This window comes from Zonotrichia leucophrys, chromosome 13 (genome assembly GCF_028769735.1).
Source record: "Zonotrichia leucophrys gambelii isolate GWCS_2022_RI chromosome 13, RI_Zleu_2.0, whole genome shotgun sequence".
Taxonomy (NCBI): domain Eukaryota; kingdom Metazoa; phylum Chordata; class Aves; order Passeriformes; family Passerellidae; genus Zonotrichia; species Zonotrichia leucophrys.
In genome coordinates, this window is record NC_088183.1 from 15,111,520 (window position 1) to 15,129,438 (window position 17,919).

Sequence of the window (17,919 nt, forward strand, 5' to 3'; positions counted from 1 at the left end):
GCCACCCAAACCACATCCAGGAGAGCCCATTTCCCACCCGTCCCTGTTTGACCATGTCCTGGCCATCGTCTGGGAGCGAGGGGACAAAGCACAGAGGGCACAAAGCCATCGCCTGGCTCTCCCCCAGCCTGGCTCCGAGAGCACAGGCAGAATCAGCACAGAAGCCACAAGTCTGTGCCACATTTGTCTCCTTTCTGTCCCTGGGCTTGCAGCACAAGGAGCAGGGGGAAGAGAAATGTGTTCAGGCTGCAGCTAATGCCAGAGCTTAAGAAAAGGATCAATTCACCCCCAGACAATTTGCAATGCAAAGGGAGCAGCTCCCCTCTTGGTTTACTCCTCCCCACATGCACAGCCCGTTTCCCACATCCCTGCCTTTGGAGGAAAGCAGCTCACCCTCCCAGAGCAGACAGAATCCTGAGCCTGCCCACTGCTCCCACGCAGCTGATTGAAATCCCTGGCACTGCCACCCGGTGCCCGTTCACCCCTGGCACCAGAGAGCCAGGAGAGGTGAGGATGGTGCCAGGGAGGGGCACCCAGCACATCGGCAGCGCTGCCTGTGCACAGCTCAGCTCTCCTGTCTCCAAAGGCTTCTCTCCCAAGCGTGCCTCACTAATTAGTAAACGGAGCCTAAACCTTTTGGTCTCCATCGATCTTATCTTTAAACCCTGCAGACAACAATTCCTCAATCGATACCTCATTTAATTGCTGCCACCAGGCTGACAGCTGGGCTCCTGGCTGAGCAAGCCTGGCTGTCACATGGCAGGCTGACAGTGCCACCTTCTAATCCCAAACTGATTTATCCTCTTCCAGCTCCCCTGCTCTCCCTACCCCCCACTTCTGACCCTATTCCTGCCCTCCCTCCCTGTGAAGGGGTAGAAAAAGCCTGGCTGTCTGCATCTCCCCCAGGAGCACATCCCACCCCCCTGATGATTATTCCCCCTGAGCATGGCTGTGACCAAACTCGTGTTGATGAACATTTGGGCAGGAACAAGAAGCCCCCACACCTTGCTGAGACCCAATTTTGCCCATTTCCAGGTGGGCATCACCACAGGGGGACACCTGGATGTCACTTGTGGTGTGTCCCAGCCAGCCCACACGGGAGGACAGACAGCCAGGCAGCTCTGCCCTGCACATCCCTATCCCCATCCCAGACCTGGTCTCTGTGCACCCTCAGCCAGGTCCCGGCATGTGCTGGGCATGATCTGGTGGCTGGCTGCTGCCCCAGGAGCTGGGTGTTTATGGATGTTCTTGGTCTCCTGAAGAGCAGCAGATAACAGAGGCAGCTGTCCTGTGTTGGGAGGAGCTGCCTTTGGAGTCAGGCACTGACTTCCCAGCTCTGCCCTCTCTGCCCGGGGGAGCCAAGACAAGGTGTCCTGGACTGTCAAGCAAATTGTATCCTGTTTGCCATCTGTATGACAGTTGTCTTCTGATCAGTGGGCAGTTTTCCTTATCTCTTCCACACCCACTCCTCCCTCTGTGGACACATCTGCTGATAACAGCCATTGAATGTCACTGCATGGCTGACAGAACTACAGCATCCCATTGGGAGATGTGAGCCCAGAGGGAGGAGCCAAGCATTGCTACCTGGATATAATCTGGAGATTCTGGAACACCAGCACGGCTTCTCCACTGGATTCCCCAGAGGAACAGCAGCTGTCTCTTCCCCTGGATCTTCAGAGGAAGAGCCTGCACCTTTCTACAGGATCCCTGGTCCAGCAGAACCAGCCCTGACACTGCAGGAGGGCTGAGCCACAATTCCAATGGGACTGCTGCCAACACCCTGACCCACAGGGTGTCAGGTTGGGTTCTGACTCTGTTAGTGTTGTTCTAGTGTACTGCATTGTTTATTTTATCTTTTTATTTTCTTCCCTATTAAAGAACTGTTATTCCCGCTCCCATATTTTTGCCTGAGAGCCCCTTAATTTCAAATTTATAACAATTAGGAGGGAGGGGGTTTACATTTTCCATTTCAGGGGAGGCTCCTGCCTTCCTTAGCAGACACCTGTCTTTCCAAACCAAGACACAAGGGGATCAGGCTCCTGTGATGGGACAATGGTTATGGGTGCTCTGTGTTTGCTCTGGCTCAGTTTTTAATCTTGCTTCCATCATGAGGTTTTTTTATGCTGCAGTTTAATGATAATCATAGGTGTGACACATGTTTCTGTCAGTGGCAGAATTGGGAAGTGATTGCTGTAACCTGATCTTAGATCAGTTCTATGTTTGTCATCTGCAGCTCTTGATGGCCTCTCTTGGTGGGAATGCTGATTGCTCCGTCCTTGTAGCCTCAGGAAACAACAGTGTGTTATTTTGGAAGAAATAGCACTTGAACATAATAAATGAACACATCGCCAGCAATACCACCCAAATGGAGCCTTGTCGGGTTTTCTTGGCTGTTTGAGGGGCCTAGAAAGGCCCGGAGTGGCCTTGGGGCAGCCCGCGTATCGAAGGACGAGAAGAGGCTTCAGTTCTTCTTTCGGTTTTTATGTTTATTAATTGTTTATCTAAAAGATGTTCTTTCAGCCGAACAGAGATCTGCTCAGCAGTCAGCCATGAGCACACTGCGCCGTCCTCCGGACAGCCACGTATCTTTATACCCATTGTTACGTGTACAACATTTATCATTTTTCCCCAATACCATTTATTCTTATTGCTGGGTGCACTTTCAGTAATAACCAATCCAAAAAATGCCACCATGGCCAAAGAAGATGGAGGAGAAGAAGAAGAAGAAGGAGGACAGGACACACCCCAATTCCTCCATCTTACTTCTCTAAACCCCCCTGTACATAAATCCTAAACCCTGTGTCTCACCCTCTAATTAACTAATCCCTTCACCATTCACCCCGGTGAAGCCCTCATCCTTGTCGTCTCCTGTGTAGGACCAAAGTCCAGCCACCAGACACTTCTGGCAACATTCCAGGACTCCCGAGCCCCCCAAGGTGGTCTCGGTGGCTCAGCACCTCAGGACTGAGATCCTGAGATCCGACAGAGCCTCAGGATGGGGACTGTCCCCCACAGCACAAACCCTGAGCCTGTGGACTGTCCAGCAAACGGGTGGGTGCCTTCTGCCACCAGTGACACTTCGAGTGTCACCTGTCCTTGCAGCTTTGAGTTGCTTCACTCCATGGTGACCCAGAGTTCTCCAAGCAAGAGGAGGTTCAGGTATGTAAAATAAATCACCACCTTTACTATTGGCCTTAGCTGGAATCCTGATTTGGAGCCAACGAGAGGGACAAGGCCTTCACTGTGAAGGTGCTGAGGGAACCCTGGGCCTGGAGGAACCCACGTCTCACCAGTGTCCAGCAGGAATGCGGAAATCTCCTCCAAGGAACCATTCAAGGTCTTCACAGAGTAGCAATGAGGAACTAATGCATGAGGAAAGGCAGGGGAACATGCCAGCAGTTTCCTGGGGGCAAACACAGCTCTGGGGAGCATGGATGCTCTGTGGGAACACTGGGCTAGCTCAGAACACCCCTGGCTGCTGCAAGGCACTGGTGTCTCCTCCAGCCATGACAGGCAGGATGAACCACATCTCACACACCTCCTCTTCCAGCTTGCTCTTCTCCTGCAACAGCCACACCAAGGCAGGATGTGACCCTGGGCAGAAACCAAAATCTGCTCTTGGTGCAGGCTGCTGAGAATGGAGGACAGAGCAGGGGTCAGGCTGGAGGTAAAGGCACCTGAATCCCAGGTTTCTGGGTCAGAAACCAATTGCAGAGCCTTTCAGCCTGGAGAGAAGCTAGCCCATATATCCCTGGTGTTACCACAGGGCTCAGACAGCATCTGTGCAAGCAAGGCTGGGCCATGCCAGGGTGCCACCTCAGCACACAGCCTGTCCTGCTCTCATCTCCCAGGCCACGGCTTCCCAGCAAGCCAGGGAGGGAGAGAAATGCTCAGCAGCTCCAGAATGAAGTTCAGGGAATCTTGTCATGGAATTCATGTTCTATCAGCAATGAGAAGTTGTTTCCACAACAGCTTGGGGCTGTCCTGTGCAGGACCAAGAGCTGGACTCAACAATCCTTGTGCAGGGCCAGCAGCTGAGCTTGGTGATCCTTGTGGGTTCCTTCCAGCTCAGCATGTTCCACAGTTCTGTGCCTCTCTCACCTCTGCTGCTCCTCCACAGCCTGCTTCATTCAGGGCTGCTCTCTGCTGCCCTGTGAGCCAGGCTGGAGCAAAGGGGCCCAGCTAGGCAGGGCTGGTGGGAGAGGAGAGCCCCGTGGGCAGGGCAGGGGTGGCTCCCTGTGCCAGCCATGGCCCTGGAATGCAGGAATGCTGATCCTGCAGTGCTCCTTGGCCGTGGTGCCAGGGGGTGCATGGTGACACATGGCACCAGGAGCTCTGCAGTTGGCCCCGAGCGTGCCCCAGATGGTTTGATGCCAGGGTGTTTGCACACAGCTCTGCCATTTAATGGGGAGAGAAGGCAGAGCTGATCCCAGCTGAAGCCACACACCAAAATGCTGACAGACTGTTTGTCGAGACACAAACATTGGCAAATGGCCCCGCTTGCCATGTACTGAGAGGGAGGCAGCCCGAGAGCAGGGATGTCTCTGGCAGGGACTGGGAGCCCTCAAAGTGCAGCTCAGAGGGTGCTTCTGGGAAAAAGGAAGCCACTTTTGGGGGGATTTGAAGCACCCTTCTCCAAATGGGCAGAACTGGGATGTCCAGCTTCTATAGGTGGGGCTGGGGGTGAAGGGGACAGCAGGGTGTGATTGTTGGCAGCACAGTTCGAGGGATGCAGCATCTCCTTGGTCCTCTGGCTGGTGTTTATCCAGAGAAAGCCAGACCATCAGCATTTTGGATGTGTTGGTGTCCAATCCCAGCAGGGATGGAGCACGCAGGGTGGTGCTGGGGCTGCCTGTGATCCCTGGATTTTGGTAGGGCTGTACCTCCCCCACCAACACCTGCCATTAGCTCTCCCCCTCTGGATCCCATCCTCCAAGGTGGGAGCTGTGGGGAAGGGGGCACTGAGAACTTGAGGCAGGCTAGGCAGTCTGGGGCAGAGACAGGCATCAGCACTGTGCCCAGGGGGTGGCACAGCTCTGCTCACCTCAGGGACAGGCTGACACCCACCCACACCAGTGCCAGGAATTTGCAGCAGCGCCGAGAAGGGAAGAGTTGCCTTCAAACAGCACCTTCCAGCCCCTGGGAGCCTGGGTTTGGATTTTGGGAAAGCCAGGCCCCCTCACCTGGGTGCCAGCCCAGAAAGTGCCACTCTCAGGCCACTGGGTGGCAAGGGACAATGAGCTGGAAGGCTTCACAGCTTCCCATCAAAGCAGGGAAAACAGGAGCTGCTCCTGTGCTGATCCAGCAGCTCCACTTTGCCACTTCTGTCTCTCAGATGATCACCCTGATTGGAAGCAACTTTGGAACCTGAGTGTAACCCAGCTGGGCTTCAGTTCAAGGTGATCAACTTCTCTGGACAAAGCCTCTGTGTTTCCAGCAGCTCTGCCCTGCCAAATGCTGAGCACTGCCCAGGGCAGCAGGGAGAGGGGCTCCCAGAGACAGGAGAACATGGCCCATGTGGGTGGGGGCACAGGAGGGTAATGAGGGGGGAAGGAGCTGCCAGCTGGGAAGAATTACAAACAAAATAAGGTTTTGTCATCTACCAGGACACCAGATTGATGTTAAAGGAGCCCATAGTTTTAAATTACCAATAATATCACATCAAAAAATACCAAAATTTGTGGTGAAGGTTCAAAAAACTATGGAAGGATTCCTGTGTTTTGATGCCAGACAGGGGTCCATTCCTCCACCAGCCACCACCACAGTCCTGCCCAGCTCTGGGCTGAAACCACCCCAGACTGTGGCAACTTTTGTAAAATAGTTGATAATCGTTAAGCATGTACTGTTAGTTTGGTGTTGGCAAAAGGGGTTAAAAGGGTAGTTATAAGAAATTACACCTCAGTAAAGTGCACCTCTCCCCAAGTGAAACGAGCCAGCCTGGACAGAACTGTAATGGGCCAAGCAAGGCCTTAAACCTTCATGCAAATGAAGGATCCAAACAGAAACTGATCCAAAGGGACAAAAACCAGGATAAAAAGGGGCATCTGACCCAGGGAAGGTGGGTGGCCTCAGTGGGAAGGAGGGTGCCACTCCTCCTGGACCATCGGGGCCATCGCTGCTGAGCAGCCCCAGTGCTGGCACTGCTCCATCCTCGATGGGATTGCTCCTGCTCAGTCCGCAGGCCCCCTGCTTTAGGCCTTTCTTTTTGTTATAAAAAATGCTGAAATTACTTTAGTACTGGGAGTCTGGTCCTATTTTTAACAGCACCCACTGTCTCCCAATCAGTAACATCACCAAGGGCTGCTTGGGAAGCCCAGTGGGATGTAAAGGCCAGGGAGAGCCTGCTGAGCTGCCTGCTTGGAGCAGCCATCCCCTAATCTGCTTTGTCAGGGCAGTCCAGGACTTCAAACTTGATGTTTGCACCTGCATGGGGTGCTCAGCCAGGCAATGCCAAAGGATGCAGAGCAGCACAGTCAGTCTGTCTTGTTTTGTGCTTCCTTCTGCTCTCTCCTGAAGCCTCTGTGACAGTGTTCACAGGGATCTGAGGATGAGGGAAGAGATGAGGATCTGACTCCATGTTTCAGAAGGCTGATTTATTATTTTATGATGTATATTATATTAAAACTATACTAAAAGAATAGAAGAAATTTTTAGAATAGAAGATTTTATCAGAAGGCTAGCTAAGAATAGAAAAAGAAAGAATGAATAACAAAGGTTTGTGGCTCAGAAGCTCTGTCTGAGGCAGCTGACTGTGATTGGTCATTAATTACAAACAACCAACATGGGCTAATCAAAGATCCACCTGTTGCATTCCACAGCAGCAGATAATCATTGTTTACATTTTGTTCCTGAGGCCTCCCAGCTTCTCAGGAGGAAAAATCCTAAGGAAAGGATTTTTCATAAAAGATGTCTGTGACAGGCCTCCTTCGTGCTGCCAGCATCACAATATTTGAGGCTTTTAAAATCTTAAATCGCATGATAGGAAGGGTGGTCACCTAAAAAGCAAAGAAAGGTGTGAGTTACTGTGAAAAACATTGAAAGGAATTGCACAGAGGTGGGGAAATGCCTGCTGTGGCACTGAGGGGCTACTCTGCAAAATCACAGCATGTGTCAGCCAGGGACACACCATTGCCTCATTCAGGCTCTGGGACAGTTTTCCACCTAATTTGCACCAGGGAAATATCCTGAAATTTGTCTCCTATATCAACTCTGACTGTTTTTCTCCCTGGCTTTTAGACCCCTCATGAGTTCCTTGCCCTTTCAAAAGAGAGGAGACAAAAGGGGCTGAGTGAGTATTTCTCAACCCACCCCAATGCCCCAGGCAGGGCAGTGGGCACTGCCCAGCTCCCAGTGCACCATCCCTGCCCTCAGTGCCCCCCTGCCCTCCCTCTGCCAGGTGCCCCCTCAGCCTCCCCTCCTGCCTGTGTCAGCTGCTGCCCAAGAGCCTCCACAGCCCCAGGAAGGGGCTGCTAACAGAAATACCTCACTTCAGAGTGATCTCCCTGACCTGGAACCCTCTGGATTACCTCCCCTCTCCAGATTCCCACCATCCTGCTGGTGCTCAGCTCTCCCTCCTCCTGGCCCTGACCCTTCTGTCCCCACTGCAGAGGTTTCCCTGGGAGGTGTGGGGCTTTCTCTCTCACTGCAGCCCTTTGTGTGATCTCCCCAGCAGCCTCCCCTCATCCAGAGGTTCTCCTGCCGATGTGCAGAGCGGGGCTCAGCGCTGGCACCGCGGCATCCCGTGGGATCCCGTCTCCTAGCAACGCCAGGAGGATGCTGAGAGCACGTCTGGTCCATGGCCCGTGGAGGCTCCGTGCACAGGGCAGAGGGCAGCTGCTGCCTGCAGGGAATGAATGCAGCTCCCTGCACACACCCCTCCTTCTCCTCCCACCCTGGGAAGTGACTGAGGGTCAGGACCTTGAGCACTGTCCTGGGTCACCTCAGCCTGGCACCCCAGCCCTGCTCTCCAGCCCATCACAGAGCTCCCCAGAGCTGCACCAGCGACCTGCAAAACTCCCACCCACCACCCCTCCTGCCTTCTTCCACTGCTCACACTTCCACAAGGTGCTCAGACTGCCCCAAAAGCACCACAGGGGTTTAGCTTGTGTGAGTTACTGTGAGAAACATTAAAAGGACTTGCACAGAGGTGGAGAAATGCCTACTGTGGTAGCAAGGGGCAGCTACTCTGCAAAATCACAGCGTGTGTCAGCCAGGGACACCCCATTCCCCATTCCCCATCCAGGCTCCGGCACAGTTTTCCATCTAACTTGTACCAGGGAAATATCCTGAAATTTGTCTCCTACATCAACTCTGACTGTTTTTCTCCCTGGCTTTCAGGCCCCTCATGAGTTCCTTGCCATGTCAAAAGAGAGGAGACAAAAGGGGCCGAGTGAGTATGGGTGAGCATTTCTCACCCCAGAGAAGCAGGGTTCTCTCCCCTGTTCTCACCCCACAGAAGCGGGGTTCTCTCTCCTGTTCCCAGCCCACACAAGCAGGGTTCTCCCCCTGTTCTCACCCCACACAAGCGGGGTTCTCTTTCCTGTTCTCACCCCACACAAGCGGGGTTCTCTCTCCTGTTCTCACTCCACAGAACAGGGGTTTTCCCCCTGTTCTCACCCCACACAAGCGGGGTTTTCTCTCTCTTGTTCTCACCCCACAGCAGCGCGGTTCTCCCCCTGTTCCCAGCCCTCAGCGCGGTTCTCTCTCCCCCGGCAGGGCCCTGTCCGTTCGCGGTCGGGCCGCCAGGGGGCAGCCCGGTCCCGGCCGTGCTCTCTATCGCCGCCCCGCGGGCGCGGCGGGCGCTGCAGCGGAGGGCCCGGTGCCGGTGCCGGTCCCGGTTCGGTGCCGCTCTCCCTCCATGGCCGCGTCCCGGGGACCGCGACCCCGCACCCGCCCGGGGAGCCGGGCACGGCGAGCAGGTACGGGCTGGGGGAGTGAGGGAGGGAGCGTTTCCCTCCCGGCCGGAGCAGCATCTCCGCCTCGGCGGGAGCGGCGGGGTCGGGAGGGCGGTTTCCGTGCCGGGCGATGGATGGATGGACGGAGGTGCTGCCGGGGTTATGGCACACCAGTGGCGGAGAGATAGCCGGGCTGTGCTGTCCCCCATGCCCGAGGGATGGGGATGCCCCTGGGGTTGTGTTATCCCCGTGCGGGAGGGATTGAGGCGCCTCCAAGCTGCGTTATCCTCATGCCGGCGGCATGGAGGTGCCCGTGGGTTGTGTTATCTCTGGAGGGATGGGGGTGCCCCGGGCTGTGTTATCACCGTGTTCGAGGCATGGAGATATCCCCAGGTTGTATTATCCCGCTGCCGGAGGGATGGGGGTGCCCTGGGCTGTGTTATCCCCATGTTGGAGGGATGGGGGTGTCCCCGGGCTGTGTTATCCCTGTGTTCGAAGGATGGAGGTGTCCCCGGGCTGTTCTATCACCGTGTTGGAGGGACGGGGGTGTCCCTGAAATTGTATTATCCCGCTGCCGGAGGCATGGGGGTATCCCCGGGCTGTGTTACCCCTGTGCTGGAGGGATGGGGTGCCCCCGGAATTGTGTTATACCATTGCTGGAGGGATGGGGGTGTCCCTGGGCTGTGTTATCCCCATGTTGGAGGGATGGGGGTGTCCCTGGGCTTTGTTATCCCTGTGTTGGAGGGATGGGGGTGTCCCGGGCTGTGTGCTCCAGGTGCCATAGGGTTATGGGCGCCCCCCGTGCTATCCCTGTGCTATTCTCTGTCCAGGAGCCATGGAGGTGCCCCCGGGGACAGAGAGAAGGGGCTGCCCCCGGGGACTGTGCTATCCTTTGAGGGATGGGGATATCCCCAGGCTGTGCCAGAGACAGGAGGGTGCTCCTGTGTTGTCCCACGTGCTGAAACAATGGGGTGCCCGCAGGCCGTGTTATCGTTACAGCTGTACCAAAGGGAAGGAGCTGTGTTATCCCCGGGCGGGAGAGATGGGGGTGCCCCCTGAGCTGTGTTACCCCCGTGCAGGAGGGATGGGGGTGCTCCTGCATCTCAAATCCTCCTCGCAAAGCCAGGTGTAAAGTGCTGTCCAGGGACCCATTCCTAAACTGACATTTTTAGTGCAAGTCACTTACAAAGAGTATTTCTTCCTGGAAAAATAAGAATGTAAATGGAAGTTTTCAGTTGATGTGAACTACATTGGTTCTAGTTACCCATAAAAATTAAATTAAAAAAAAAAAGAAAATTGTGAGTTTTTAGAATGCACCATGCAGGAGGGATGGGGGTGCTCCTGCATCCCAAATCCTCCCCGCAGAGCCAGGTGGAAAATGCTGTCCAGGGACCCATCCCTAAATTGACATTTTTAGTGCAAATCACTTGCAAAGAGTATTTCTTTCTGGAAAAGTAGAAATGTAAATGAAATACTTCAGCTGATGTGAACTACATTAGTTTCAGTAAACCATAAAAAATTAAATTAAAAAAAGAAAATGGTGAGTTTTTAGAGTACCCTGTGTACTGTGTGTTACCCCCATGCAGAAGGGAGGGGGTGCTCCTGCATCCCAAATCCTCCCTGCAGAGCCAGGTGGAAAATGGTGTCCAGGGACCCATCCCTGAATTGACATTTTTAGTGCTATTTACTTGCAAAGAGTTTTTTTTTCTGGAAAAGTAAAAATGTAAATGGAAGTTTTCAGTGAATTACATTGGTTCCAATTACCATAAAAAAAAAAAAAAAAGAAAATAAGAAAATGGTGAGTTTTTAGAGTACCCCCATGCAGGAGGGATGGTGCAGGAAGAATGGGGTGTTCCTGGGAATGTGTTACCCCCATGCAGGAGGTGCTCCTGGGGCCGTGCCATCCCCTGGACCAGCAGCAGGGTGCAGGACAGGCTGCTCAAGGCACTCCCTGCCCACCCCAGGGAGCACCATCCCCTCACAGGTGCTGCTGGGAGGAGTGACAGGAGTGAGCTGAAGGAGGCTGCTGTTCCCTGAGAGCCCCCAGGATGGAGCACTGCAGGATTAAGTTTGTGCTCAAGTGGTCTCACACTGTCTCAAAGCTGTAATTCCTCTCAGGCTGTTCAGGGAAGGGGTTTTGGAGGATTTGAGGCCTGACAGAGAGTTTGCTGCAAGGATTTTCCTGCACTCAGGTTCCTGGCCAGCTGCTTCCTTGTCCAGTGTGTCTCCAGCTCTTTTCTGTGTGAGGGAGCAGGCTCAGCTCTCAGAAACACCCCTCAACCAGGGGTGTGTAAGACATGAGCCAGAGGAGGGAGCAGCATCCCTGTTGTGCCCATTCCCTCGTTCAGATGTGTGTTTGCTGGAGTGGAGGGAAGGCTGAGAAGCAGAAACAGAAAGCTGTGGTGTGCACAGCCTCACTAAAGCTGCCTTGCAAGCCATCTTGCTCTGAGGGACAGCAATTAGGGAAGGTGTCAGGCTTTTGTAGGCAGTAAAATCAGCAGTCTGGGCAGTTTGCAGGCATGGGCTGCTGTGTCTGTGGGATGGGAAGCTCTTCTGTGAGGAGCAGCCTTCTGGTGCCATTGGGTGTCCTCAGCCTCAAGCCTACTGTGGGTGGTTTAGATCACAGTGGAGCTGATCTGCTGCCACCTTTGCAGATGTACCTTGGGGGAGATAGAGGGCAGGCTGGGAATTACAATGTTTGATCAATGAGGTGTCTTTTCTGAAAAATCTGTTTTAATGGAAGGGAAATATTGGTCACATCAGAATTAAGTTCTGCTCTGTGAGTTTGAGGTGATTCCTCAGTTGAAATGCCTCTGCATGGGATGAAAGACAATCTGAGTTAAAAATTCATTGTCCTACAGGGAACACTTTTGGTTTGTTGTTCCTGGCAGCAGCTGGCAGCAGTGTGGCAGGAAAAGGGTCACTGGTTAAGTGTGAGGGAGGTTCAGGGATGTTTCCTGGGTGGCTGAGGTGGTGAGTGGCTGTGAACAGCCAGGCTGTGCCCCTGCAGAGAGCTCAGAGCCAGCTGTGCCTGCACCCTGCTGCTGGAAACTGAACTTCACTGCTGGGAGCCCAAAGACATCAACCCTGACCCCAAAATGGGGCCTAGGCAGCCCTGGGCTGGAGGTCATGGTCTCTCCTGTGTTTGTCCCTGTGTTTTCTGTCACCCTGGGCTTCATCCAGCTCTGCCTGTCCCACACTGCTCCTCCTGGGGAAGGGCTGTGACACTGCCCCAGCACAGGGCAGGGCAGAACATCCTCCTGCTTCTCCTGCTCTGCTGATCCCTCCTCCTGCCCCAAAAGCCTTTTCCTCTCTGAAAGCCACTGCAGCAGCCCTAGCAAAGACCAGAGGAACCTTTCTTCACCTCTCAGCTCTGTTCCAGGCTGGTGTGCAGATTCCCCAGCTCAGAGTGAGGGACTGAGCTCCTCAACTCCAAAAGGCCATGGTGGGGGACAGATTTATAGAGATCTGACATTGTGGGGGACAGATTTAAAGGGATCTGACATGGGGGTACTGGCAAAATGATCTCTTGGCATGGCTCAGGGTGGGCTCAGCCCTCAGTTAGTCCAGAAACACTCACCTGAGCTGAGGGGGATGCTGGGGTCACTCCTCACCTCAAGGCTGCCTCACTCAAGGCTGCTTTTGGCAGGTCTGAGTTTACACACCTGGCAGGGAGACCTTCCTCTGCAGGGGAGAGGCTTGAAGCTTTCTGGAAAGGGACCTGGATGGTTTCCTACTTCTCCCTTTGAGAGCAGGAACAAGGAGCAGGGCTTTGAATGGTGTCCTGAGACCTGATCTCTGAGTTTCCGTTCCAGCACGGGGTCCTAAGCCAAGAAAACTGCCTGTCCTGCCAAGGCTGGGTAGGGAACTGGCCCTGGAGCAGTGATGTTGTGTTAACTCCTCTCTGCAAGGAGCACTGGGCTCCTTTGATGAGCCTCCTATCTGTACTTTATTTCCTTCCAAAACACCCATCCTGCCTGGCCTGGCTGCAGCCTGAGGCTGTGGAGCTTGTGAAGGTGCTAACACAATCTCAGTGATGAATTTAACCACTCCTTAATCTTGTCCTTTCTGAGCTGGGCTCTGCTGGGGCTGTCAGCCTGGCTGGGGGAAGGCGCTGGGGCCAGGGAGAGCAGCTGGAGCCAGGGCAGGGATGGCCTTGGAGCAGGGAGCACTAAACATGTTTGGCATATCAGTGGTCTGGCACGTGGGGAATCCCCTTCTGTTTTGTCTTTTTGGTGATGATTTCTTGCAGAACCCTGTGTTTAGCAAATTGGATAGAAGGAATCAGCTGTTGCTTTGGGCACACATCTGTCTTGGTTTGGAAAGACAGGAGTCTGCTAAGGAAGGCAGGAGCCTCCCCTGAAATGGAGAATGTAAACCCTCCCCACCCCTCCCAATTGCTATAAATTTTAAATTAAGGGGCTCTCAGGCAAAAATATGGGAGCAGGAAATAACAGTTCTTTAATAGGGACAAGAAAGAAAAAAAAAATTAAAGGATGAAACAAAACAATGCAGTACACCAAAACAACACTGCCAGAGTCAGAACCCAACCTGACACCCTGTGGGTCAGGGTGTTGGTGGCAGTCCAATTGGAATTGTGGCTCAGCCCTCCTGCAGTGTCAGGGGTGGTTCTGTTGGAGCGAGGGGGATCTGTAGAGAAGGATGTATTCTTCCTCTGAAGATCCAGTGGGAGAAGAGGCAGCTGTTGTTCCTCTGGGGAATCCCATGGAGAAAGCCATGCTGGTGTCTCAGAACCTCTGGATTATATCTGGGTAGGAATGCTTGGCTCCTCCCTCTGGGCTCACATCTCCCAATGGGATGCTGCAGTTCTTATCAGCCATGCAGTGACATTCAATGGTCTGTTATCAGCAGATGTCCCCTCCCCAGGGAGGAGTGAATGTGGTCACTCAAAGAGAGAGAAATAAGGCAAACTGCCCACTTGACAAAGGTAATCTGCCATACAGATGGTAATGGAAAACACCTTGCCTGCAATCTTCAACAACATCCCACAGGCTCCTGGGGGTGGGACACTGCTCTGGGCAGCACAGACAGACAGCAGCAGCAAGTCTAGAAGTCATCTCAGACACTCTGAGAGCTGCTCTGCTTTGGTTGGGACTCCACATTCCAGCTGTTTGCCTGGGCACACCACACATCTGCACTGTCTCCATCAGGTGAGATGTGCGTGGCCAAGCTGCCTGCTCTGCATGTGCTGCTCCTGCTGCAGTGACCAGATGTCCTGCTCTTTGGGGATGTTGTCCTACTTTCAAGTAGGTTATTCTATTTTTGCCTGGCCCTGTCCTTTTTGTGACTTTGCCTTCCTGCGTGTCCCGTGCCAGGCTTTCCCCTGGCAGAGGCAGAGGCTGTGCAGGTTGTGGTCCCAAGCAGCACATGCCATTTCTCTCTGCTCTGTTCCCTTGCACGGATGAGCTCAGGCACCCAGGCTCCCTGAAGATCATCAGGTGCTCAGGGGGAAGGGTCTGGGTGCCTGGCAGTCATGGGAAGATGTTTGTTCTTGTTTTTACATATTATCTTCAAGCAGCAGCACTCCCAGGATCTGGAAGGGAGGTTTGGGCAGAGAAGGAAAGGACTGAGCTCACTCTCAGGGAAATGGCAATGGAGTCTTGTCCTGTAGCTGCAAACAGGCAGGTTTAGATCTGGGAACTGCCAGCTCCCAAGCCTTTCTTGGGAAACATCCTGGGCTGCCAGTAGCCCTGATCTCTGCCTCTTCCCAACCTCTTCTTCACTCACCCTTGACTTCAGTTTGAAAACTGCAGCTTCTTGTTCAAGCCAGCCATAAGACACTGAGGTCAGTGTGTCAGAGGCCTCTCAGCTGGCCCAGGTGGGCTCCAGGTGTCCTGGCATGGCTGGGGGCTGTGGAAAAGGGCAGGGGAGCTGGAGAGCCCTGTTGGACATGCTGGGCTGTAGCAGGGCTGGCAGGGAGCACACAGAGTGGGAGCTGGAGGCTGATGAGCTTTGGACCAGTGCTGCAGTTTATTTCTGGCCTGCTTAGCAATCTCAGGCAGGCAGTGTGGGTTAAGGCATCTCCTGTCCTGGATTGACAGTACAGATCCAATTAGCCATGAAAGCCTCTAATTATTTGTCCTGAATTGCTCTGGTGGTAACCAAGGCTCTGCTATCTCCTCCTTTTGTCTGTGTCCCAGCTGGAAATGCCCCAGTGTCCCTGCATCTAGAGCAGCAAGTGTGATGTGCAAGCAGAGTCAGCACAATCTAATCAAGGGAGACAGGCCCTGGGAGTTAATGAGGGGATGGACCCGCTTGGTTGGCTTTGGAGAGCTCTGAGCCCATCCTGAGAGACAAAGGGCTGAGTGTGGCCAGGATAAGGCTCACAGGATGAGCTGCTGTGAGAGAGGGGCTGCAGGACACGGGGAGGGAAGGGTGGCTTGACAGCAGAGAGTCCCTTGTGTCTCATAGGAGAGAAACACCTCCTGTGTGAGGAAAGGCTGAGAGAACTGGGATTGTTCAGCCTGGAAAAGGGAAGGCTCTAGTGAGGCCTTGCTGTGGCCTCTCAGTACCTGCAGTGTCTGCCAGAGCTGGAGAGGGACCTTGGGCAAGGGCCTGCAGTGACAGAACAGGGGAAAGGCTTCAAACTGACAGAGTCGGTTTAAATTAGATATTAGGAAGGAATTCTTCCCTGTGAGGGTGATGAGACCCTGGCACAGGCTGCCCAGAGAAGCTGCGACTGCCCCATTCCTGGCAGTGTCCAAGGCCAGGTTGGACAGGGCTTGGAGCAGCCTGGGATAGTGGAAGGTGTCCCTGCCCATGGAATGGGGTAGAAGAAGATGATCTTTAAGGTCCATTCCAACCCAAACCCTTCTGTGGTTCCTCAATTCTAGCTCTCCTCCTCTGAGGCTGGCAGCTGGAAGCAGTGGCTGCAGGGAGCCACAGGCAGGATGGGAGGTCACCCGGGCAAGGCCTGAGGATTTCTCTCTTCTCCAGACACTCGTGCTCAGTTACAGCTGTGCATTCTCAGCTGCAAAACTATTTTAAGGGGAACAGAGCTTTGCAGGCCATTTATTGCATGCTTCTGCTTCTTCTGGGTTCTTGTGGTGCAGAAGAGGGGCCTTGGCTGTCTGTGAGAGAAAATGTGTCATGAATGTTCTCAGTAACCTTAACTCTGACCAGACATGACAGCAAATGGCTCGCAGACGAGGCAGGGCAGCCAGCCTTGGCTTGAAAGCAGCATTTTGCACAAATAATATTCAGGTCCTGTGTGAGGGGCCAGCTGAGTGCTTCCACTGTTGTTTCCAGGTCACAGGGTCCCCCAAAAATGGGTTTGACGTCATTGTCTTGAGAAGCTGCCTGAAGGCAAGCCATGGCTGTGCTCACCCAGTGCACATTTCTTCGTGTGTGGATGGATGAGCAGCAGGCCTGCCAGCAGCATGGCTCTGCCCTGTGCAAGAAGAGGGGAGGAGCAGCAAGGATCCCCACCTGGGGGAAGCTGGGAGCTGTTCCCAGGCTGATCCTGGTGCAAAAAATGCTGCTGAGCATCAAGTGTGTCTCTCTGACCTCCCTCCAAGGGACCTTCAGACAGGACTGTCCCAACCAGGGCCTTAGGAGTCAGCTGACACATCCCTCAAGCCTCTTGGTGCCCTTCCCATGCAGCCCAGAGCCTGCCAGGGTCCAGCCAGAGCTTCCTCCATACAAATGGGGACCAGGGGGGCGGGCTGGGAACGTACAAAAACTGTTTCTTTACTGCCCACTTGGAAAGGGGAGCCATGGAATTTTAAGCAGCAAAGACAAAACTCTGCTGAAGAGGCCTCTTCTGTGCTTGCCTGCTGAAACCTCTGATCACAGTGGAGAGGGGGTCCAGGGACATGCCAGGCTTGCCCTTATTAATGGCTCTGTTGTTGTCTGCTCCCATTTGTTGGCCTTTGCTCTGGGACATGGTTTGCCAAAGCAGCCACTGCTTTCCCTGCAGCAGCTTCCATGGTGGGGCTGTCCCCATGGCGGGGCTGTCCCCATGGTGGGGCTGTCCCCATGGTGGGGCTGTCCCCATTTTGGGGCTGTCCCCATAGTATGGCTGTCCCCATGGTGGGGGCTGTCCCCATTTTGAGGGCTGTCCCCATGGTAGGGGCTGTCCCCAAAGTGGGGCTGTCCCCATTGTGGAGCTGTCCCCATGGTGGGGCTGTCCCCATTGTAGGAGCTGTCCCCATGGTGGGGCTGTCCCCATGGTGGGGGCTGTCCCCATGGTGGGGGCTGTCCCCATAGTGGAGCTGTCCCCATGGTGGGAGCTGTCCCCATGGTGGGGCTGTCCCCGTGGTGGAGCTGTCCCCATGGTGGGGCTGTCCCCAAGGTGGGGCTGTCCCCATGGTGGGGCTGTCCCCATAGTGGAGCTGTCCCCATGGTGGGGCTGTCCCCATGGTGGGGCTGTCCCCATTGTGGAGCTGTCCCCATGGTGGGGCTGTCCCCATTGTAGGAGCTGTCCCCATGGTGGGGCTGTCCCCATGGTGGGGCTGTCCCCATAGTGGAAGCTGTCCCCATTGTGGGGGCTGTCCCCATTGTGGGGCTGTCCCCATTGTGGAGCTGTCCCCATTGTGGGGCTGTCCCCATTGTGGGGCTGTCCCCATGGTGAGGCTGTCCTTATGGTGGGCCTGTCCCCATGGTGGGGGCTGTCCCTGTGGCAGGGCTGTCCCCATTGTGGAGCTGTCCCCATGGTGGAAGCTGACCCCATAGTGGAGCTGTCCCCATGGTGGGGCTGTTCCCATGGTGGGGCTGTCCCCAAGGTGGGGCTGTCCTTCTGTGTGAAGACTGTCCCCATGGTGGGGCTGTCCCCATTGTGGAGCTGTCCCCATAGTGAGGGGTGTCCCCATGGCGGGGCTGTCCCCATGATGGGGGCTTTCCCTGTAGTGGGGCTGTCCCCATGGTGGGGCTGTCCCCATAGTGGAGCTGTCCCCATAGTGGGGCTGTCCCCATGGTTGGAGGTGTCTCTGTGGTGGAGCTGTCCCCAAGGTGGGGCTGTCCCCATGGTGGGGCTGTCCCTATGGTGGAGCTGTCCCCATAGTGG

At 54.6% G+C, this 17,919-nt stretch overlaps 1 protein-coding gene across 1 annotated transcript in view; it reads left to right on the plus strand.

Annotated features, from left to right (window-relative positions):
• Window positions 1–8,790: 8,790 nt before the first annotated feature.
• Window positions 8,791–17,919, plus strand: part of PSD2 (pleckstrin and Sec7 domain containing 2) — a 79,053-nt gene continuing 69,924 nt past the window's right edge. The window contains exon 1 of the mRNA XM_064724697.1: window positions 8,791–8,918. The gene's annotated coding sequence lies outside the window, so the exon portion shown is untranslated. The remainder of the gene's footprint in view (window positions 8,919–17,919) is intronic.